Raw genomic sequence first — 23,353 nt, 5'->3', positions numbered from 1 at the left:
TGCTCATGAAGGGGACATGGTTGGGTCCACCCCTTTCCCGGTTATCCTCTCTAGGCCTTTTGGCTTAGATCAAGTGTAAAAAAAGAAAGGATCTTGCGACAGATCGCATCCTGAGGCACGTTTTTTTTTGTGTGAATACTTGCACTTGGGTGACTTGTGAGCACATACTGATACATACGTTCCCTATCTGGGGACCATAAATTAAATGGATTTTTGAGAAAGGGAGCTGATTTGGAAGCTTGCTTCTGTCGCCCTATGCATTGACCCGATGTGGCAGTATCTTCGGGTAGTGAACAGTGCACCACCCCATTCCAGTGTTAAACAAGAAAGATTCTCATTTAATCCTCCGTGGGTGAGAATTTGAGTTTGAGAATTGGAGACCAAAATGATGAGTTGCACTGACTGGTTTATGAACGTCTATTCATTTAGCGTTTTAATGACCATGTTTGCACACTGATTGGTGTAAAAAAATAAAATAAAACTAAATAATAATAATCTAGCACACCTGTGCAGGTTTGACATGACATGACAGGTAGCTGTCTTGTGGGTGGTGCTGAATCCTGTTAAATGACATGAGGGTCTCATGCCTATACACAAGGGTGTGTCATTGCTGTTGCTTGACCATGCATTGGTTTCTGTGGTCAGTGAATGATAAAAACAAAATTTACCATCCATTGATGGATGGGAAATCCGCCATGAGGCATTTGTTTTTAGAAACTGCTGCTCACAACCAATGTTGCAATGGAGTGTCTCCATCTGCTGGGGGTATTGGAAAGGCATTAGTGCTATGACAGGGTCTGAAGAAGAAGAAGAAGAAGACGGAAAAAAATATATATAAAAAGAAAAAGAGAGAGAGAGAGAGAGACTGACTTAGTGAGCGAGTGAGTGAGAGAGTGAGAGTGAGTGAGAGTGAATGAGTGAGTGAGTGATTGAGTGAGTGAGTGAGTGAGTGAGAACAAATGAGTTAAAGCAAGTGAGTGAGAGAGATCGAATGAATGAAAGTCTGAATGACAGAAAGAAAAAAGGATGAAGAAAGAAGCATGAAGAAAAAAAAATGTATATGGAGTTGCTGACATGAGTGCAATCTACAAAGCCGTTGAGGCTGATCCTCATGGGAGGATTATTGCACCAGGACCCTTAGCACTTTTAAAATGCCATTCAATGCCACGGGCTAGATGTAAACTGCAGATGACCATGTTGTGGTAGTTACCATGGATACCCAAGTGATGTGTGAGCTAACACATAGGCCCAACAGATTCCAAGAAGGCCAGAATCACCAGCGGCACCACCATCGATTGTCAGGTCACCCGGATTCAGCAAATACCAGAGTCCAAAATGATGCAGGTTTATACTGTTAATTTTCAGTTTATCGTTACAGTTGGTGTTATTCCATGTCGGAAGGGACGCAGCTACAGCCAGTGGGGTAACTAGAGACAGGCAGGCAGCTATGTGCAACAAAGGTAGGCATGTTGTTTTCATATGCAGATCTGAAATATTGTCTTATATGCAAGAGGAGGAGTGATGGGGGTTCAGGCAAAAGCCAGGCTATGGATTGCATTGCTAAATGCTCCATCAGAGTGCAATGGTCGCCTGTCCTTTTTTTAAGTGATGATGTGGGTTTAGCCTGTGCTGTATGTATGTATGGGTGGCTGACTGCCACCCACCCAGAAAGTGTATGGGAGGCTGGTTGGCTGCCAGCCTTCCTTCCATTCCTATGAGTAATGTGAGTGCTCATGAAGGGGACATGGTTGGGTCCACCCCTTTCCCGGTTATCCCCTCTAGGCCTTTTGGCTTAGATCAAGTGTAAAAAAAGAAAGGATCTTGCGACAGATCGCATCCTGAGGCACGTTTTTTTTTTGTGTGAATACTTGCACTTGGGTGACTTGTGAGCACATACTGATACATACGTTCCCTATCTGGGGACCATAAATTAAATGGATTTTTGAGAAAGGGAGCTGATTTGGAAGCTTGCTTCTGTCGCCCTATGCATTGACCCGATGTGGCAGTATCTTCGGGTAGTGAACAGTGCACCACCCCATTCCAGTGTTAAACAAGAAAGATTCTCATTTAATCCTCCGTGGGTGAGAATTTGAGTTTGAGAATTGGAGACCAAAATGATGAGTTGCACTGACTGGTTTATGAACGTCTATTCATTTAGCGTTTTAATGACCATGTTTGCACACTGATTGGTGTAAAAAAATAAAATAAAACTAAATAATAATAATCTAGCACACCTGTGCAGGTTTGACATGACATGACAGGTAGCTGTCTTGTGGGTGGTGCTGAATCCTGTTAAATGACATGAGGGTCTCATGCCTATACACAAGGGTGTGTCATTGCTGTTGCTTGACCATGCATTGGTTTCTGTGGTCAGTGAATGATAAAAACAAAATTTACCATCCATTGATGGATGGGAAATCCGCCATGAGGCATTTGTTTTTAGAAACTGCTGCTCACAACCAATGTTGCAATGGAGTGTCTCCATCTGCTGGTGGTATTGGAAAGGCATTAGTGCTATGACAGGGTCTGAAGAAGAAGAAGAAGAAGACGGAAAAAAATATATATAAAAAGAAAAAGAGAGAGAGAGAGAGAGACTGACTTAGTGAGCGAGTGAGTGAGAGAGTGAGAGTGAGTGAGAGTGAATGAGTGAGTGAGTGATTGAGTGAGTGAGTGAGTGAGTGAGAACAAATGAGTTAAAGCAAGTGAGTGAGAGAGATCGAATGAATGAAAGTCTGAATGACAGAAAGAAAAAAGGATGAAGAAAGAAGCATGAAGAAAAAAAAATGTATATGGAGTTGCTGACATGAGTGCAATCTACAAAGCCGTTGAGGCTGATCCTCATGGGAGGAATATTGCACCAGGACCCTTAGCACTTTTAAAATGCCATTCAATGCCACGGGCTAGATGTAAACTGCAGATGACCATGTTGTGGTAGTTACCATGGATACCCAAGTGATGTGTGAGCTAACACATAGGCCCAACAGATTCCAAGAAGGCCAGAATCACCAGCGGCACCACCATCGATTGTCAGGTCACCCGGATTCAGCAAATACCAGAGTCCAAAATGATGCAGGTTTATACTGTTAATTTTCAGTTTATCGTTACAGTTGGTGTTATTCCATGTCGGAAGGGACGCAGCTACAGCCAGTGGGGTAACTAGAGACAGGCAGGCAGCTATGTGCAACAAAGGTAGGCGTGTTGTTTTCATATGCAAGAGGAGGAGTGATGGGGGTTCAGGCAAAAGCCAGGCTATGGATTGCATTGCTAAATGCTCCATCAGAGTGCAATGGTCGCCTGTCCTTTTTTTAAGTGATGATGTGGGTTTAGCCTGTGCTGTATGTATGTATGGGTGGCTGACTGCCACCCACCCAGAAAGTGTATGGGAGGCTGGTTGGCTGCCAGCCTTCCTTCCATTCCTATGAGTAATGTGAGTGCTCATGAAGGGGACATGGTTGGGTCCACCCCTTTCCCGGTTATCCCCTCTAGGCCTTTTGGCTTAGATCAAGTGTAAAAAAAGAAAGGATCTTGCGACAGATCGCATCCTGAGGCACGTTTTTTTTTGTGTGAATACTTGCACTTGGGTGACTTGTGAGCACATACTGATACATACGTTCCCTATCTGGGGACCATAAATTAAATGGATTTTTGAGAAAGGGAGCTGATTTGGAAGCTTGCTTCTGTCGCCCTATGCATTGACCCGATGTGGCAGTATCTTCGGGTAGTGAACAGTGCACCACCCCATTCCAGTGTTAAACAAGAAAGATTCTCATTTAATCCTCCGTGGGTGAGAATTTGAGTTTGAGAATTGGAGACCAAAATGATGAGTTGCACTGACTGGTTTATGAACGTCTATTCATTTAGCGTTTTAATGACCATGTTTGCACACTGATTGGTGTAAAAAAATAAAATAAAACTAAATAATAATAATCTAGCACACCTGTGCAGGTTTGACATGACATGACAGGTAGCTGTCTTGTGGGTGGTGCTGAATCCTGTTAAATGACATGAGGGTCTCATGCCTATACACAAGGGTGTGTCATTGCTGTTGCTTGACCATGCATTGGTTTCTGTGGTCAGTGAATGATAAAAACAAAATTTACCATCCATTGATGGATGGGAAATCCGCCATGAGGCATTTGTTTTTAGAAACTGCTGCTCACAACCAATGTTGCAATGGAGTGTCTCCATCTGCTGGTGGTATTGGAAAGGCATTAGTGCTATGACAGGGTCTGAAGAAGAAGAAGAAGAAGACGGAAAAAAATATATATAAAAAGAAAAAGAGAGAGAGAGAGAGAGACTGACTTAGTGAGCGAGTGAGTGAGAGAGTGAGAGTGAGTGAGAGTGAATGAGTGAGTGAGTGATTGAGTGAGTGAGTGAGTGAGAACAAATGAGTTAAAGCAAGTGAGTGAGAGAGATCGAATTAATGAAAGTCTGAATGACAGAAAGAAAAAAGGATGAAGAAAGAAGCATGAAGAAAAAAAAATGTATATGGAGTTGCTGACATGAGTGCAATCTACAAAGCCGTTGAGGCTGATCCTCATGGGAGGATTATTGCATCAGGACCCTTAGCACTTTTAAAATGCCATTCAATGCCACGGGCTAGATGTAAACTGCAGATGACCATGTTGTGGTAGTTACCATGGATACCCAAGTGATGTGTGAGCTAACACATAGGCCCAACAGATTCCAAGAAGGCCAGAATCACCAGCGGCACCACCATCGATTGTCAGGTCACCCGGATTCAGCAAATACCAGAGTCCAAAATGATGCAGGTTTATACTGTTAATTTTCAGTTTATCGTTACAGTTGGTGTTATTCCATGTCGGAAGGGACGCAGCTACAGCCAGTGGGGTAACTAGAGACAGGCAGGCAGCTATGTGCAACAAAGGTAGGCGTGTTGTTTTCATATGCAAGAGGAGGAGTGATGGGGGTTCAGGCAAAAGCCAGGCTATGGATTGCATTGCTAAATGCTCCATCAGAGTGCAATGGTCGCCTGTCCTTTTTTTAAGTGATGATGTGGGTTTAGCCTGTGCTGTATGTATGTATGGGTGGCTGACTGCCACCCACCCAGAAAGTGTATGGGAGGCTGGTTGGCTGCCAGCCTTCCTTCCATTCCTATGAGTAATGTGAGTGCTCATGAAGGGGACATGGTTGGGTCCACCCCTTTCCCGGTTATCCCCTCTAGGCCTTTTGGCTTAGATCAAGTGTAAAAAAAGAAAGGATCTTGCGACAGATCGCATCCTGAGGCACGTTTTTTTTTGTGTGAATACTTGCACTTGGGTGACTTGTGAGCACATACTGATACATACGTTCCCTATCTGGGGACCATAAATTAAATGGATTTTTGAGAAAGGGAGCTGATTTGGAAGCTTGCTTCTGTCGCCCTATGCATTGACCCGATGTGGCAGTATCTTCGGGTAGTGAACAGTGCACCACCCCATTCCAGTGTTAAACAAGAAAGATTCTCATTTAATCCTCCGTGGGTGAGAATTTGAGTTTGAGAATTGGAGACCAAAATGATGAGTTGCACTGACTGGTTTATGAACGTCTATTCATTTAGCGTTTTAATGACCATGTTTGCACACTGATTGGTGTAAAAAAATAAAATAAAACTAAATAATAATAATCTAGCACACCTGTGCAGGTTTGACATGACATGACAGGTAGCTGTCTTGTGGGTGGTGCTGAATCCTGTTAAATGACATGAGGGTCTCATGCCTATACACAAGGGTGTGTCATTGCTGTTGCTTGACCATGCATTGGTTTCTGTGGTCAGTGAATGATAAAAACAAAATTTACCATCCATTGATGGATGGGAAATCCGCCATGAGGCATTTGTTTTTAGAAACTGCTGCTCACAACCAATGTTGCAATGGAGTGTCTCCATCTGCTGGTGGTATTGGAAAGGCATTAGTGCTATGACAGGGTCTGAAGAAGAAGAAGAAGAAGAAGAAGAAGACGGAAAAAAATATATATAAAAAGAAAAAGAGAGAGAGAGAGACTGACTTAGTGAGCGAGTGAGTGAGAGAGTGAGAGTGAGTGAGAGTGAATGAGTGAGTGAGTGAGTGAGTGAGAACAAATGAGTTAAAGCAAGTGAGTGAGAGAGATCGAATGAATGAAAGTCTGAATGACAGAAAGAAAAAAGGATGAAGAAAGAAGCATGAAGAAAAAAAAATGTATATGGAGTTGCTGACATGAGTGCAATCTACAAAGCCGTTGAGGCTGATCCTCATGGGAGGATTATTGCACCAGGACCCTTAGCACTTTTAAAATGCCATTCAATGCCACGGGCTAGATGTAAACTGCAGATGACCATGTTGTGGTAGTTACCATGGATACCCAAGTGATGTGTGAGCTAACACATAGGCCCAACAGATTCCAAGAAGGCCAGAATCACCAGCGGCACCACCATCGATTGTCAGGTCACCCGGATTCAGCAAATACCAGAGTCCAAAATGATGCAGGTTTATACTGTTAATTTTCAGTTTATCGTTACAGTTGGTGTTATTCCATGTCGGAAGGGACGCAGCTACAGCCAGTGGGGTAACTAGAGACAGGCAGGCAGCTATGTGCAACAAAGGTAGGCGTGTTGTTTTCATATGCAGATCTGAAATATTGTCTTATATGCAAGAGGAGGAGTGATGGGGGTTCAGGCAAAAGCCAGGCTATGGATTGCATTGCTAAATGCTCCATCAGAGTGCAATGGTCGCCTGTCCTTTTTTTAAGTGATGATGTGGGTTTAGCCTGTGCTGTATGTATGTATGGGTGGCTGACTGCCACCCACCCAGAAAGTGTATGGGAGGCTGGTTGGCTGCCAGCCTTTCTTCCATTCCTATGAGTAATGTGAGTGCTCATGAAGGGGACATGGTTGGGTCCACCCCTTTCCCGGTTATCCCCTCTAGGCCTTTTGGCTTAGATCAAGTGTTAAAAAAGAAAGGATCTTGCGACAGATCGCATCCTGAGGCACGTTTTTTTTTGTGTGAATACTTGCACTTGGGTGACTTGTGAGCACATACTGATACATACGTTCCCTATCTGGGGACCATAAATTAAATGGATTTTTGAGAAAGGGAGCTGATTTGGAAGCTTGCTTCTGTCGCCCTATGCATTGACCCGATGTGGCAGTATCTTCGGGTAGTGAACAGTGCACCACCCCATTCCAGTGTTAAACAAGAAAGATTCTCATTTAATCCTCCGTGGGTGAGAATTTGAGTTTGAGAATTGGAGACCAAAATGATGAGTTGCACTGACTGGTTTATGAACGTCTATTCATTTAGCGTTTTAATGACCATGTTTGCACACTGATTGGTGTAAAAAAATAAAATAAAACTAAATAATAATAATCTAGCACACCTGTGCAGGTTTGACATGACATGACAGGTAGCTGTCTTGTGGGTGGTGCTGAATCCTGTTAAATGACATGAGGGTCTCATGCCTATACACAAGGGTGTGTCATTGCTGTTGCTTGACCATGCATTGGTTTCTGTGGTCAGTGAATGATAAAAACAAAATTTACCATCCATTGATGGATGGGAAATCCGCCATGAGGCATTTGTTTTTAGAAACTGCTGCTCACAACCAATGTTGCAATGGAGTGTCTCCATCTGCTGGTGGTATTGGAAAGGCATTAGTGCTATGACAGGGTCTGAAGAAGAAGAAGAAGAAGAAGAAGAAGAAGAAGAAGACGGAAAAAAATATATATAAAAAGAAAAAGAGAGAGAGAGACTGACTTAGTGAGCGAGTGAGTGAGAGAGTGAGAGTGAGTGAGAGTGAATGAGTGAGTGAGTGATTGAGTGAGTGAGTGAGTGAGTGAGAACAAATGAGTTAAAGCAAGTGAGTGAGAGAGATCGAATGAATGAAAGTCTGAATGACAGAAAGAAAAAAGGATGAAGAAAGAAGCATGAAGAAAAAAAAATGTATATGGAGTTGCTGACATGAGTACAATCTACAAAGCCGTTGAGGCTGATCCTCATGGGAGGATTATTGCACCAGGACCCTTAGCACTTTTAAAATGCCATTCAATGCCACGGGCTAGATGTAAACTGCAGATGACCATGTTGTGGTAGTTACCATGGATACCCAAGTGATGTGTGAGCTAACACATAGGCCCAACAGATTCCAAGAAGGCCAGAATCACCAGCGGCACCACCATCGATTGTCAGGTCACCCGGATTCAGCAAATACCAGAGTCCAAAATGATGCAGGTTTATACTGTTAATTTTCAGTTTATCGTTACAGTTGGTGTTATTCCATGTCGGAAGGGACGCAGCTACAGCCAGTGGGGTAACTAGAGACAGGCAGGCAGCTATGTGCAACAAAGGTAGGCGTGTTGTTTTCATATGCAGATCTGAAATATTGTCTTATATGCAAGAGGAGGAGTGATGGGGGTTCAGGCAAAAGCCAGGCTATGGATTGCATTGCTAAATGCTCCATCAGAGTGCAATGGTCGCCTGTCCTTTTTTTAAGTGATGATGTGGGTTTAGCCTGTGCTGTATGTATGTATGGGTGGCTGACTGCCACCCACCCAGAAAGTGTATGGGAGGCTGGTTGGCTGCCAGCCTTCCTTCCATTCCTATGAGTAATGTGAGTGCTCATGAAGGGGACATGGTTGGGTCCACCCCTTTCCCGGTTATCCCCTCTAGGCCTTTTGGCTTAGATCAAGTGTAAAAAAAGAAAGGATCTTGCGACAGATCGCATCCTGAGGCACGTTTTTTTTTGTGTGAATACTTGCACTTGGGTGACTTGTGAGCACATACTGATACATACGTTCCCTATCTGGGGACCATAAATTAAATGGATTTTTGAGAAAGGGAGCTGATTTGGAAGCTTGCTTCTGTCGCCCTATGCATTGACCCGATGTGGCAGTATCTTCGGGTAGTGAACAGTGCACCACCCCATTCCAGTGTTAAACAAGAAAGATTCTCATTTAATCCTCCGTGGGTGAGAATTTGAGTTTGAGAATTGGAGACCAAAATGATGAGTTGCACTGACTGGTTTATGAACGTCTATTCATTTAGCGTTTTAATGACCATGTTTGCACACTGATTGGTGTAAAAAAATAAAATAAAACTAAATAATAATAATCTAGCACACCTGTGCAGGTTTGACATGACATGACAGGTAGCTGTCTTGTGGGTGGTGCTGAATCCTGTTAAATGACATGAGGGTCTCATGCCTATACACAAGGGTGTGTCATTGCTGTTGCTTGACCATGCATTGGTTTCTGTGGTCAGTGAATGATAAAAACAAAATTTACCATCCATTGATGGATGGGAAATCCGCCATGAGGCATTTGTTTTTAGAAACTGCTGCTCACAACCAATGTTGCAATGGAGTGTCTCCATCTGCTGGTGGTATTGGAAAGGCATTAGTGCTATGACAGTGTCTGAAGAAGAAGAAGAAGACGGAAAAAAATATATATAAAAAGAAAAAGAGAGAGAGAGAGAGAGACTGACTTAGTGAGCGAGTGAGTGAGAGAGTGAGAGTGAGTGAGAGTGAATGAGTGAGTGAGTGATTGAGTGAGTGAGTGAGTGAGTGAGAACAAATGAGTTAAAGCAAGTGAGTGAGAGAGATCGAATGAATGAAAGTCTGAATGACAGAAAGAAAAAAGGATGAAGAAAGAAGCATGAAGAAAAAAAAATGTATATGGAGTTGCTGACATGAGTGCAATCTACAAAGCCGTTGAGGCTGATCCTCATGGGAGGATTATTGCACCAGGACCCTTAGCACTTTTAAAATGCCATTCAATGCCACGGGCTAGATGTAAACTGCAGATGACCATGTTGTGGTAGTTACCATGGATACCCAAGTGATGTGTGAGCTAACACATAGGCCCAACAGATTCCAAGAAGGCCAGAATCACCAGCGGCACCACCATCGATTGTCAGGTCACCCGGATTCAGCAAATACCAGAGTCCAAAATGATGCAGGTTTATACTGTTAATTTTCAGTTTATCGTTACAGTTGGTGTTATTCCATGTCGGAAGGGACGCAGCTACAGCCAGTGGGGTAACTAGAGACAGGCAGGCAGCTATGTGCAACAAAGGAAGGCGTGTTGTTTTCATATGCAGATCTGAAATATTGTCTTATATGCAAGAGGAGGAGTGATGGGGGTTCAGGCAAAAGCCAGGCTATGGATTGCATTGCTAAATGCTCCATCAGAGTGCAATGGTCGCCTGTCCTTTTTTTAAGTGATGATGTGGGTTTAGCCTGTGCTGTATGTATGTATGGGTGGCTGACTGCCACCCACCCAGAAAGTGTATGGGAGGCTGGTTGGCTGCCAGCCTTCCTTCCATTCCTATGAGTAATGTGAGTGCTCATGAAGGGGACATGGTTGGGTCCACCCCTTTCCCGGTTATCCCCTCTAGGCCTTTTGGCTTAGATCAAGTGTAAAAAAAGAAAGGATCTTGCGACAGATCGCATCCTGAGGCACGTTTTTTTTTTTGTGTGAATACTTGCACTTGGGTGACTTGTGAGCACATACTGATACATACGTTCCCTATCTGGGGACCATAAATTAAATGGATTTTTGAGAAAGGGAGCTGATTTGGAAGCTTGCTTCTGTCGCCCTATGCATTGACCCGATGTGGCAGTATCTTCGGGTAGTGAACAGTGCACCACCCCATTCCAGTGTTAAACAAGAAAGATTCTCATTTAATCCTCCGTGGGTGAGAATTTGAGTTTGAGAATTGGAGACCAAAATGATGAGTTGCACTGACTGGTTTATGAACGTCTATTCATTTAGCGTTTTAATGACCATGTTTGCACACTGATTGGTGTAAAAAAATAAAATAAAACTAAATAATAATAATCTAGCACACCTGTGCAGGTTTGACATGACATGACAGGTAGCTGTCTTGTGGGTGGTGCTGAATCCTGTTAACCCCTTCATGACCCAGCCCATTTTCACCTTCATGACCTGGGCATTTTTTGAAAATCTGACCACTGTCACTTTAAACATTAATAACTCTGGGATGCTTTTACTTATCATTCTGATTCCGAGATTGTTTTTTCGTGACATATTCTACTTTATGTTATCTGTAAAATTTCACTGATATTTGTATCCTTTCTCTGTAAAAAATCTAAAAATTTCATGAAAATTTTGAAAATTTTGCATTTTTCTAACTTTGAAACTCTCTGCTTGAAAGGAAAATGGATATTCCAAATACATTACATATTGATTCACATATACAATATGTCTACTTTGTGTTTGCATTAAAAAATTGACAAGTTTTTACTTTTGGAAGACACCAGAGGGCTTCAAATTTCCGCAGCAATTTTCCAATTTTTCACAAAATTTTGAAACTCGCTTTTTTTCAGGGACCAGTTCAGGTTTGAAGTGGATTTGAAGGGTCTTCATATTAGAAATACCCCATAAATTACCCCATTATAAAAACTGCACCCCCGAAAGTATTCAAAATGACATTCAGTAAGCGTTTTAACCCTTTATGGGTTTCACAGGAATAGCAGCAAAGTGAAGGAGAAAATTCTAAATCTTCATTTTTTACACTCGCATTTTCTTGTAGACCCAATTTTTGAATTTTTACAAGGGGTAAAAGGAGAGAAATCACCCTAAAATTTGTAACCCAATTTCTCTCGAGTAAGGAAACACCTCATATGTGTATGTAAAGTGTTCGGCGGGCGCAGTAGAGGGCTCAGAAGGGAAGGAGCGACAATGGGATTTTGGAGAGTGAGTTTTTCTGAAAGGGTTTTTGGGGGGCATGTCCCATTTAGGAAGCCCCTATGGTGCCAGAACAGTGGACCCCCCCCACATGTGACCCCATTTTGGAAACTATACCCCTCATGGAATTTAATAAGGGGTGCAGTGAGCATTTACACCCCACTGGCGTTTGACAGATATTTGAAACAGTGGACTGTGCAAATCAAAAATTTAATTTTTCATTTTCACAGACCACTGTTCCAAAAATCTGTCATACACCAGTGGGGTGTAAATGCTCACTGCACCCCTTATTACATTCCGTGAGGGGTGTAGTTTCCAAAATGGGGTCACATGTGGATATTTATTGTTTTGCGTTTGTCAGAACTGCTGTAACAATCAGCCACCCCTGTGCAAATCGCCTCAAATGTACATGGTGCACTCTCCCTTCTGGGCCTTGTTGTGCGCCCCCAGAGCACTTTGCGCCCACATATGGGGTATCTCCGTACTCAGGAGAAATTGTGTTACAAATTTAGAGGGTCTTTTTTCCCTTTTACCTCTTGTGAAAATGAAAAGTATAGGGCAACACCAGCATGTCAGTGTAAAAAATTTATTTTTTTACACTAACATGCTGGTGTAGACCCCAACTTCACCTTTTCATAAGGGGTTAAAGAAGAAAAAGCCCCCCAAAATTTGTAAGGCAATTTCTCCCGAGTACGGCGATACCCCATATGTGTCCCAAAACTGTTGCTCTGAAATACGACAGGGCTCCAAAGTGAGAGAGCGCCATGCGCATTTGAGGCCTGAATTAGGGATTTGCATAGGGGTGGACATAGGGGTATTCTACGCCAGTGATTCCCAAACAGGGTGCCTCCAGCTGTTGCAAAACTCCCAGCATGCCTGGACAGTCAATGGCTGTCCGGCAATACTGGGAGTTATTATTTTGCAACAGCTGGAGGCTCCGTTTTGGAAGCAGTAGCGTACCAGACGTTTTTCATTTTTTGGGGGGAGGGAAGGGGAGAGGGGGCTGTGTAGGGATAATGTGTATATGTAGTGTTTTTTACTTTTTATTTTAGGTTAGTGTCAGTGTAGTGTAGTGTTTTTAGGGTACAGTCGCATGGGCAGAGGTTCACAGCAAGTTTGCCGCTGGAAGTTTGAGCTGCAGCGCAAAATTTGCGCCATCTCAAACTTGCAGCACTCACTGTAAACCTCCGCCAATGTGAGTGTACCCTGTACATTCACATTGGGGGGAGGGGGCAAACATCCAGCTGTTGCAAACTCCGAGCATGCCCTTGAGCTGTCCGTGCATGCTGGGAGTTGTAGTTTTGCAACAGCTGGAGGAACACTGGTTTGGAAACACTAAGTTAAGTAATAAACTTTCAAGTGTTTTGCAACCAAACTTAGTGTTTCCAAACCAGTGTGCCTCCAGCTGTTGCAAAACTACAACTCCCAGCATGCATGGTCTGTCAGTGCATGCTGGGAGTTATAGTTTTGCAACAATTGCAACAGCTGGAGGCACTGAGGTAGGAAACGGACAATGTTTCCCAACTAGTGTGCCTCCAGTTGTTGCAAAACTACAACTCCCAGCATGCCCAGACTGCCAAGGCATGCTGGAAGTTGTAGTTCGGCAATATCTGAAGGATCAGATGTTGCCGAACTACAACTTCCAGCATGCTTGGGCAGTCTGGGCATGCTGGGAGTTGTAGTTTTGCAACATCTGGAGGTCCACAGTTTGGAGACCACTGTATAATGGTCTCCAATCTGTGGTCTTCCAGATGTTAGAGAACTACAACTCCCAGCATGCCTGGACAGACTGAGCATGCTGAGATTTGTAGTTTTGCAACATCTGGAAGAGCACAGATTGGAGACCATTATACAGTGGTCTCCAAACTGTGGACCTCCAGATGTTGCAAAACTACAACTCCCAGCATGCCCAGAAAGCCAAAGGCTGTCTGGGCATGCTGGGAGTTGCAGTTTTGAAACTCTCAGAGGCAGCAGTGAGATCGCTTTACGGCGATCTCACTGCTGCCAATGAAGATGCCGCACTGCTGCCGGAAACTCACCTCCGGGACGCAGCGCAGCCGGGACCGCACGGAGGACGCCGGGACCGCACGGAGGACGCCGGGACCGCTCGGGACACCGCTCCGACGGGTAAGTGACGCCGGGGGACGGGTCAGGGACACTTAGCAGAGCGGTGTGTGTCCCGATCCCCGTGATCGGGACTCACACACCGCGCTGCTAAGTATTTTCATAGCGAAACGCTGCTATCAGCTAGTCAGATTTGACCAGCTGATAGCAGCGATCGCTGGGGGGGGGTGGGGGACGAAACCCCCCGTGGTCGCACGGTAAGATGGCTGGCTATCAGTGATAGCCGCCATCTTTCCGGGCGCTGCGGGGTGCCGCGAGAAGCGGCAGTAATGTCCATGACGTACCTGTATGTCATGGGTCGGGAACACCTTGCCACCCATGAAGTACAGGTATGTCATAGGTCGGGAAGGGGTTAAATGACATGAGGGTCTCATGCCTATACACAAGGGTGTGTCATTGCTGTTGCTTGACCATGCATTGGTTTCTGTGGTCAGTGAATGATAAAAACAAAATTTACCATCCATTGATGGATGGGAAATCCGCCATGAGGCATTTGTTTTTAGAAACTGCTGCTCACAACCAATGTTGCAATGGAGTGTCTCCATCTGCTGGTGGTATTGGAAAGGCATTAGTGCTATGACAGGGTCTGAAGAAGAAGAAGAAGAAGAAGAAGAAGAAGAAGACGGAAAAAAATATATATAGAAAGAAAAAGAGAGAGAGAGAGAGAGACTGACTTAGTGAGCGAGTGAGTGAGAGAGTGAGAGTGAGTGAGAGTGAATGAGTGAGTGAGTGATTGAGTGAGTGAGTGAGTGAGAACAAATGAGTTAAAGCAAGTGAGTGAGAGAGATCGAATGAATGAAAGTCTGAATGACAGAAAGAAAAAAGGATGAACAAAGAAGCATGAAGAAAAAAAAAATGTATATGGAGTTGCTGACATGAGTGCAATCTACAAAGCCGTTGAGGCTGATCCTCATGGGAGGATTATTGCACCAGGACCCTTAGCACTTTTAAAATGCCATTCAATGCCACGGGCTAGATGTAAACTGCAGATGACCATGTTGTGGTAGTTACCATGGATACCCAAGTGATGTGTGAGCTAACACATAGGCCCAACAGATTCCAAGAAGGCCAGAATCACCAGCGGCACCACCATCGATTGTCAGGTCACCCGGATTCAGCAAATACCAGAGTCCAAAATGATGCAGGTTTATACTGTTAATTTTCAGTTTATCGTTACAGTTGGTGTTATTCCATGTCGGAAGGGACGCAGCTACAGCCAGTGGGGTAACTAGAGACAGGCAGGCAGCTATGTGCAACAAAGGTAGGCGTGTTGTTTTCATATGCAGATCTGAAATATTGTCTTATATGCAAGAGGAGGAGTGATGGGGGTTCAGGCAAAAGCCAGGCTATGGATTACATTGCTAAATGCTCCATCAGAGTGCAATGGTCGCCTGTCCTTTTTTTAAGTGATGATGTGGGTTTAGCCTGTGCTGTATGTATGTATGGGTGGCTGACTGCCACCCACCCAGAAAGTGTATGGGAGGCTGGTTGGCTGCCAGCCTTCCTTCCATTCCTATGAGTAATGTGAGTGCTCATGAAGGGGACATGGTTGGGTCCACCCCTTTCCCGGTTATCCCCTCTAGGCCTTTTGGCTTAGATCAAGTGTAAAAAAAGAAAGGATCTTGCGACAGATCGCATCCTGAGGCACGTTTTTTTTTGTGTGAATACTTGCACTTGGGTGACTTGTGAGCACATACTGATACATACGTTCCCTATCTGGGGACCATAAATTAAATGGATTTTTGAGAAAGGGAGCTGATTTGGAAGCTTGCTTCTGTCGCCCTATGCATTGACCCGATGTGGCAGTATCTTCGGGTAGTGAACAGTGCACCACCCCATTCCAGTGTTAAACAAGAAAGATTCTCATTTAATCCTCCGTGGGTGAGAATTTGAGTTTGAGAATTGGAGACCAAAATGATGAGTTGCACTGACTGGTTTATGAACGTCTATTCATTTAGCGTTTTAATGACCATGTTTGCACACTGATTGGTGTAAAAAAAATTAAAATAAAACTAAATAATAATAATCTAGCACACCTGTGCAGGTTAGACATGACATGACAGGTAGCTGTCTTGTGGGTGGTGCTGAATCCTGTTAAATGACATGAGGGTCTCATGCCTATACACAAGGGTGTGTCATTGCTGTTGCTTGACCATGCATTGGTTTCTGTGGTCAGTGAATGATAAAAACAAAATTTACCATCCATTGATGGATGGGAAATCCGCCATGAGGCATTTGTTTTTAGAAACTGCTGCTCACAACCAATGTTGCAATGGAGTGTCTCCATCTGCTGGTGGTATTGGAAAGGCATTAGTGCTATGACAGGGTCTGAAGAAGAAGAAGAAGAAGACGGAAAAAAATATATATAAAAAGAAAAAGAGAGAGAGAGAGAGAGACTGACTTAGTGAGCGAGTGAGTGAGAGAGTGAGAGTGAGTGAGAGTGAATGAGTGAGTGAGTGATTGATTGAGTGAGTGAGTGAGTGAGTGAGAACAAATGAGTTAAAGCAAGTGAGTGAGAGAGATCGAATGAATGAAAGTCTGAATGACAGAAAGAAAAAAGGATGAAGAAAGAAGCATGAAGAAAAAAAAATGTATATGGAGTTGCTGACATGAGTGCAATCTACAAAGCCGTTGAGGCTGATCCTCATGGGAGGATTATTGCACCAGGACCCTTAGCACTTTTAAAATGCCATTCAATGCCACGGGCTAGATGTAAACTGCAGATGACCATGTTGTGGTAGTTACCATGGATACCCAAGTGATGTGTGAGCTAACACATAGGCCCAACAGATTCCAAGAAGGCCAGAATCACCAGCGGCACCACCATCGATTGTCAGGTCACCCGGATTCAGCAAATACCAGAGTCCAAAATGATGCAGGTTTATACTGTTAATTTTCAGTTTATCGTTACAGTTGGTGTTATTCCATGTCGGAAGGGACGCAGCTACAGCCAGTGGGGTAACTAGAGACAGGCAGGCAGCTATGTGCAACAAAGGTAGGCGTGTTGTTTTCATATGCAGATCTGAAATATTGTCTTATATGCAAGAGGAGGAGTGATGGGGGTTCAGGCAAAAGCCAGGCTATGGATTGCATTGCTAAATGCTCCATCAGAGTGCAATGGTCGCCTGTCCTTTTTTTAAATGATGATGTGGGTTTAGCCTGTGCTGTATGTATGTATGGGTGGCTGACTGCCACCCACCCAGAAAGTGTATGGGAGGCTGGTTGGCTGCCAGCCTTCCTTCCATTCCTATGAGTAATGTGAGTGCTCATGAAGGGGACATGGTTGGGTCCACCCCTTTCCCGGTTATCCCCTCTAGGCCTTTTGGCTTAGATCAAGTGTAAAAAAAGAAAGGATCTTGCGACAGATCGCATCCTGAGGCACGTTTTTTTTTGTGTGAATACTTGCACTTGGGTGACTTGTGAGCACATACTGATACATACGTTCCCTATCTAGGGACCATAAATTAAATGGATTTTTGAAAAAGGGAGCTGATTTGGAAGCTTGCTTCTGTCGCCCTATGCATTGACCCGATGTAGCAGTATCTTCGGGTAGTGAACAGTGCACCACCCCATTCCAGTGTTAAACAAGAAAGATTCTCATTTAATCCTCCGTGGGTGAGAATTTGAGTTTGAGAATTGGAGACCAAAATGATGAGTTGCACTGACTGGTTTATGAACGTCTATTCATTTAGCGTTTTAATGACCATGTTTGCACACTGATTGGTGTAAAAAAATAAAATAAAACTAAATAATAATAATCTAGCACACCTGTGCAGGTTTGACATGACATGACAGGTAGCTGTCTTGTGGGTGGTGCTGAATCCTGTTAAATGACATGAGGGTCTCATGCCTATACACAAGGGTGTGTCATTGCTGTTGCTTGACCATGCATTGGTTTCTGTGGTCAGTGAATGATAAAAACAAAATTTACCATCCATTGATGGATGGGAAATCCGCCATGAGGCATTTGTTTTTAGAAACTGCTGCTCACAACCAATGTTGCAATGGAGTGTCTCCATCTGCTGGTGGTATGGGAAAGGCATTAGTGCTATGACAGGGTCTGAAGAAGAAGAAGAAGAAGAAGAAGAAGAAGACGGAAAAAAATATATATAAAAAGAAAAAGAGAGAGAGAGAGAGAGAGAGACTGACTTAGTGAGCGAGTGAATGAGAGAGTGAGAGTGAGTGAGAGTGAATGAGTGAGTGAGTGATTGAATGAGTGAGTGAGTGAGAACAAATGAGTTAAAGCAAGTGAGTGAGAGAGATCGAATGAATGAAAGTCTGAATGACAGAAAGAAAAAAGGATGAAGAAAGAAGCATGAAGAAAAAAAAATGTATATGGAGTTGCTGACATGAGTGCAATCTACAAAGCCGTTGAGGCTGATCCTCATGGGAGGATTATTGCACCAGGACCCTTAGCACTTTTAAAATGCCATTCAATGCCACGGGCTAGATGTAAACTGCAGATGACCATGTTGTGGTAGTTACCATGGATACCCAAGTGATGTGTGAGCTAACACATAGGCCCAACAGATTCCAAGAAGGCCAGAATCACCAGCGGCACCACCATCGATTGTCAGGTCACCCGGATTCAGCAAATACCAGAGTCCAAAATGATGCAGGTTTATACTGTTAATTTTCAGTTTATCGTTACAGTTGGTGTTATTCCATGTCGGAAGGGACGCAGCTACAGCCAGTGGGGTAACTAGAGACAGGCAGGCAGCTATGTGCAACAAAGGTAGGCGTGTTGTTTTCATATGCAGATCTGAAATATTGTCTTATATGCAAGAGGAGAAGTGATGGGGGTTCAGGCAAAAGCCAGGCTATGGATTGCATTGCTAAATGCTCCATCAGAGTGCAATGGTCGCCTGTCCTTTTTTTAAGTGATGATGTGGGTTTAGCCTGTGCTGTATGTATGTATGGGTGGCTGACTGCCACCCACCCAGAAAGTGTATGGGAGGCTGGTTGGCTGCCAGCCTTCCTTCCATTCCTATGAGTAATGTGAGTGCTCATGAAGGGGACATGGTTGGGTCCACCCCTTTCCCGGTTATCCCCTCTAGGCCTTTTGGCTTAGATCAAGTGTAAAAAAAGAAAGGATCTTGCGACAGATCGCATCCTGAGGCACGTTTTTTTTTTTGTGTGAATACTTGCACTTGGGTGACTTGTGAGCACATACTGATACATACATTCCCTATCTGGGGACCATAAATTAAATGGATTTTTGAGAAAGGGAGCTGATTTGGAAGCTTGCTTCTGTCGCCCTATGCATTGACCCGATGTGGCAGTATCTTCGGGTAGTGAACAGTGCACCACCCCATTCCAGTGTTAAACAAGAAAGATTCTCATTTAATCCTCCGTGGGTGAGAATTTGAGTTTGAGAATTGGAGACCAAAATGATGAGTTGCACTGACTGGTTTATGAACGTCTATTCATTTAGCGTTTTAATGACCATGTTTGCACACTGATTGGTGTAAAAAAATAAAATAAAACTAAATAATAATAATCTAGCACACCTGTGCAGGTTTGACATGACATGACAGGTAGCTGTCTTGTGGGTGGTGCTGAATCCTGTTAAATGACATGAGGGTCTCATGCCTATACACAAGGGTGTGTCATTGCTGTTGCTTGACCATGCATTGGTTTCTGTGGTCAGTGAATGATAAAAACAAAATTTACCATCCATTGATGGATGGGAAATCCGCCATGAGGCATTTGTTTTTAGAAACTGCTGCTCACAACCAATGTTGCAATGGAGTGTCTCCATCTGCTGGTGGTATTGGAAAGGCATTAGTGCTATGACAGGGTCTGAAGAAGAAGAAGAAGAAGAAGAAGAAGAAGACGGAAAAAAATATATATATAAAAAGAAAAAGAGAGAGAGAGAGAGAGACTGACTTAGTGAGCGAGTGAGTGAGAGAGTGAGAACAAATGAGTTAAAGCAAGTGAGTGAGAGAGATCGAATGAATGAAAGTCTGAATGACAGAAAGAAAAAAGGATGAAGAAAGAAGCATGAAGAAAAAAAAATGTATATGGAGTTGCTGACATGAGTGCAATCTACAAAGCCGTTGAGGCTGATCCTCATGGGAGGATTATTGCACCAGGACCCTTAGCACTTTTAAAATGCCATTCAATGCCACGGGCTAGATGTAAACTGCAGATGACCATGTTGTGGTAGTTACCATGGATACCCAAGTGATGTGTGAGCTAACACATAGGCCCAACAGATTCCAAGAAGGCCAGAATCACCAGCGGCACCACCATCGATTGTCAGGTCACCCGGATTCAGCAAATACCAGAGTCCAAAATGATGCAGGTTTATACTGTTAATTTTCAGTTTATCGTTACAGTTGGTGTTATTCCATGTCGGAAGGGACGCAGCTACAGCCAGTGGGGTAACTAGAGACAGGCAGGCAGCTATGTGCAACAAAGGTAGGCGTGTTGTTTTCATATGGAGATCTGAAATATTGTCTTATATGCAAGAGGAGGAGTGATGGGGGTTCAGGCAAAAGCCAGGCTATGGATTGCATTGCTAAATGCTCCATCAGAGTGCAATGGTCGCCTGTCCTTTTTTTAAGTGATGATGTGGGTTTAGCCTGTGCTGTATGTATGTATGGGTGGCTGACTGCCACCCACCCAGAAAGTGTATGGGAGGCTGGTTGGCTGCCAGCCTTCCTTCCATTCCTATGAGTAATGTGAGTGCTCATGAAGGGGACATGGTTGGGTCCACCCCTTTCCCGGTTATCCCCTCTAGGCCTTTTGGCTTAGATCAAGTGTAAAAAAAGAAAGGATCTTGCGACAGATCGCATCCTGAGGCACGTTTTTTTTTTGTGTGAATACTTGCACTTGGGTGACTTGTGAGCACATACTGATACATACGTTCCCTATCTGGGGACCATAAATTAAATGGATTTTTGAGAAAGGGAGCTGATTTGGAAGCTTGCTTCTGTCGCCCTATGCATTGACCCGATGTGGCAGTATCTTCGGGTAGTGAACAGTGCACCACCCCATTCCAGTGTTAAACAAGAAAGATTCTCATTTAATCCTCCGTGGGTGAGAATTTGAGTTTGAGAATTGGAGACCAAAATGATGAGTTGCACTGACTGGTTTATGAACGTCTATTCATTTAGCGTTTTAATGACCATGTTTGCACACTGATTGGTGTAAAAAAATAAAATAAAACTAAATAATAATAATCTAGCACACCTGTGCAGGTTTGACATGACATGACAGGTAGCTGTCTTGTGGGTGGTGCTGAATCCTGTTAAATGACATGAGGGTCTCATGCCTATACACAAGGGTGTGTCATTGCTGTTGCTTGACCATGCATTGGTTTCTGTGGTCAGTGAATGATAAAAACAAAATTTACCATCCATTGATGGATGGGATATCCGCCATGAGGCATTTGTTTTTAGAAACTGCTGCTCACAACCAATGTTGCAATGGAGTGTCTCCATCTGCTGGTGGTATTGGAAAGGCATTAGTGCTATGACAGGGTCTGAAGAAGAAGAAGAAGAAGAAGAAGACCGAAAAAAAATATATATAAAAAGAAAAAGAGAGAGAGAGAGACTGACTTAGTGAGCGAGTGAGTGAGAGAGTGAGAGTGAGTGAGAGTGAATGAGTGAGTGAGTGATTGAGTGAGTGAGTGAGTGAGAACAAATGAGTTAAAGCAAGTGAGTGAGAGAGATCGAATGAATGAAAGTCTGAATGACAGAAAGAAAAAAGGATGAAGAAAGAAGCATGAAGAAAAAAAAATGTATATGGAGTTGCTGACATGAGTGCAATCTACAAAGCCGTTGAGGCTGATCCTCATGGGAGGATTATTGCACCAGGACCCTTAGCACTTTTAAAATGCCATTCAATGCCACGGGCTAGATGTAAACTGCAGATGACCATGTTGTGGTAGTTACCATGGATACCCAAGTGATGTGTGAGCTAACACATAGGCCCAACAGATTCCAAGAAGGCCAGAATCACCAGCGGCACCACCATCGATTGTCAGGTCACCCGGATTCAGCAAATACCAGAGTCCAAAATGATGCAGGTTTATACTGTTAATTTTCAGTTTATCGTTACAGTTGTTGTTATTCCATGTCGGAAGGGACGCAGCTACAGCCAGTGGGGTAACTAGAGACAGGCAGGCAGCTATGTGCAACAAAGGTAGGCGTGTTGTTTTCATATGCAGATCTGAAATATTGTCTTATATGCAAGAGGAGGAGTGATGGGGGTTCAGGCAAAAGCCAGGCTATGGATTGCATTGCTAAATGCTCCATCAGAGTGCAATGGTCGCCTGTCCTTTTTTTAAGTGATGATGTGGGTTTAGCCTGTGCTGTATGTATGTATGGGTGGCTGACTGCCACCCACCCAGAAAGTGTATGGGAGGCTGGTTGGCTGCCAGCCTTCCTTCCATTCCTATGAGAATAATGTGAGTGCTCATGAAGGGGACATGGTTGGGTCCACCCCTTTCCCGGTTATCCCCTCTAGGCCTTTTGGCTTAGATCAAGTGTAAAAAAAGAAAGGATCTTGCGACAGATCGCATCCTGAGGCACGTTTTTTTTTGTGGGAATACTTGCACTTGGGTGACTTGTGAGCACATACTGATACATACGTTCCCTATCTGGGGACCATAAATTAAATGGATTTTTGAGAAAGGGAGCTGATTTGGAAGCTTGCTTCTGTCGCCCTATGCATTGACCCGATGTGGCAGTATCTTCGGGTAGTGAACAGTGCACCACCCCATTCCAGTGTTAAACAAGAAAGATTCTCATTTAATCCTCCGTGGGTGAGAATTTGAGTTTGAGAATTGGAGACCAAAATGATGAGTTGCACTGACTGGTTTATGAACGTCTATTCATTTAGCGTTTTAATGACCATGTTTGCACACTGATTGGTGTAAAAAAATAAAATAAAACTAAATAATAATAATCTAGCACACCTGTGCAGGTTTGACATGACATGACAGGTAGCTGTCTTGTGGGTGGTGCTGAATCCTGTTAAATGACATGAGGGTCTCATGCCTATACACAAGGGTGTGTCATTGCTGTTGCTTGACCATGCATTGGTTTCTGTGGTCAGTGAATGATAAAAACAAAATTTACCATCCATTGATGGATGGGATATCCGCCATGAGGCATTTGTTTTTAGAAACTGCTGCTCACAACCAATGTTGCAATGGAGTGTCTCCATCTGCTGGTGGTATTGGAAAGGCATTAGTGCTATGACAGGGTCTGAAGAAGAAGAAGAAGAAGAAGAAGACGGAAAAAAAATATATATAAAAAGAAAAAGAGAGAGAGAGAGACTGACTTAGTGAGCGAGTGAGTGAGAGAGTGAGAGTGAGTGAGAGTGAATGAGTGAGTGAGTGAGTGAGTGAGAACAAATGAGTTAAAGCAAGTGAGTGAGAGAGATCGAATGAATGAAAGTCTGAATGACAGAAAGAAAAAAGGATGAAGAAAGAAGCATGAAGAAAAAAAAATGTATATGGAGTTGCTGACATGAGTGCAATCTACAAAGCCGTTGAGGCTGATCCTCATGGGAGGATTATTGCACCAGGACCCTTAG

The 23,353-nt window shown here is 43.7% G+C and overlaps 12 pseudogenes; all 12 read left to right on the top strand.

Moving 5' to 3' along the window:
* Positions 1 to 43: 43 nt before the first annotated feature.
* LOC130341247 (U2 spliceosomal RNA) lies at positions 44 to 307 on the top strand (annotated as a pseudogene).
* Positions 308 to 1,771: 1,464 nt separating this feature from the next.
* On the top strand, positions 1,772 to 2,036 carry LOC130340459 (U2 spliceosomal RNA; annotated as a pseudogene).
* A 1,439-nt stretch (positions 2,037 to 3,475) lies between these two features.
* On the top strand, positions 3,476 to 3,739 carry LOC130339690 (U2 spliceosomal RNA; annotated as a pseudogene).
* Positions 3,740 to 5,174: 1,435 nt separating this feature from the next.
* On the top strand, positions 5,175 to 5,438 carry LOC130339679 (U2 spliceosomal RNA; annotated as a pseudogene).
* A 1,453-nt stretch (positions 5,439 to 6,891) lies between these two features.
* Positions 6,892 to 7,155, top strand: LOC130341170 (U2 spliceosomal RNA; annotated as a pseudogene).
* A 1,476-nt stretch (positions 7,156 to 8,631) lies between these two features.
* LOC130339678 (U2 spliceosomal RNA) lies at positions 8,632 to 8,895 on the top strand (annotated as a pseudogene).
* Positions 8,896 to 10,356: 1,461 nt separating this feature from the next.
* On the top strand, positions 10,357 to 10,622 carry LOC130340743 (U2 spliceosomal RNA; annotated as a pseudogene).
* A 4,754-nt stretch (positions 10,623 to 15,376) lies between these two features.
* On the top strand, positions 15,377 to 15,640 carry LOC130339674 (U2 spliceosomal RNA; annotated as a pseudogene).
* A 1,470-nt stretch (positions 15,641 to 17,110) lies between these two features.
* On the top strand, positions 17,111 to 17,374 carry LOC130337996 (U2 spliceosomal RNA; annotated as a pseudogene).
* A 1,476-nt stretch (positions 17,375 to 18,850) lies between these two features.
* Positions 18,851 to 19,116, top strand: LOC130341494 (U2 spliceosomal RNA; annotated as a pseudogene).
* Positions 19,117 to 20,538: 1,422 nt separating this feature from the next.
* Positions 20,539 to 20,803, top strand: LOC130340448 (U2 spliceosomal RNA; annotated as a pseudogene).
* Positions 20,804 to 22,268: 1,465 nt separating this feature from the next.
* LOC130338261 (U2 spliceosomal RNA) lies at positions 22,269 to 22,532 on the top strand (annotated as a pseudogene).
* Positions 22,533 to 23,353: the final 821 nt, after the last annotated feature.

Source organism: Hyla sarda, chromosome 1, assembly GCF_029499605.1.
Source record: "Hyla sarda isolate aHylSar1 chromosome 1, aHylSar1.hap1, whole genome shotgun sequence".
NCBI classification, from domain to species: Eukaryota; Metazoa; Chordata; class Amphibia; order Anura; family Hylidae; genus Hyla; species Hyla sarda.
The sequence above is the reverse complement of the archived record's forward strand: the minus strand, read 5'-3'. Positions and strand labels throughout refer to the sequence as shown.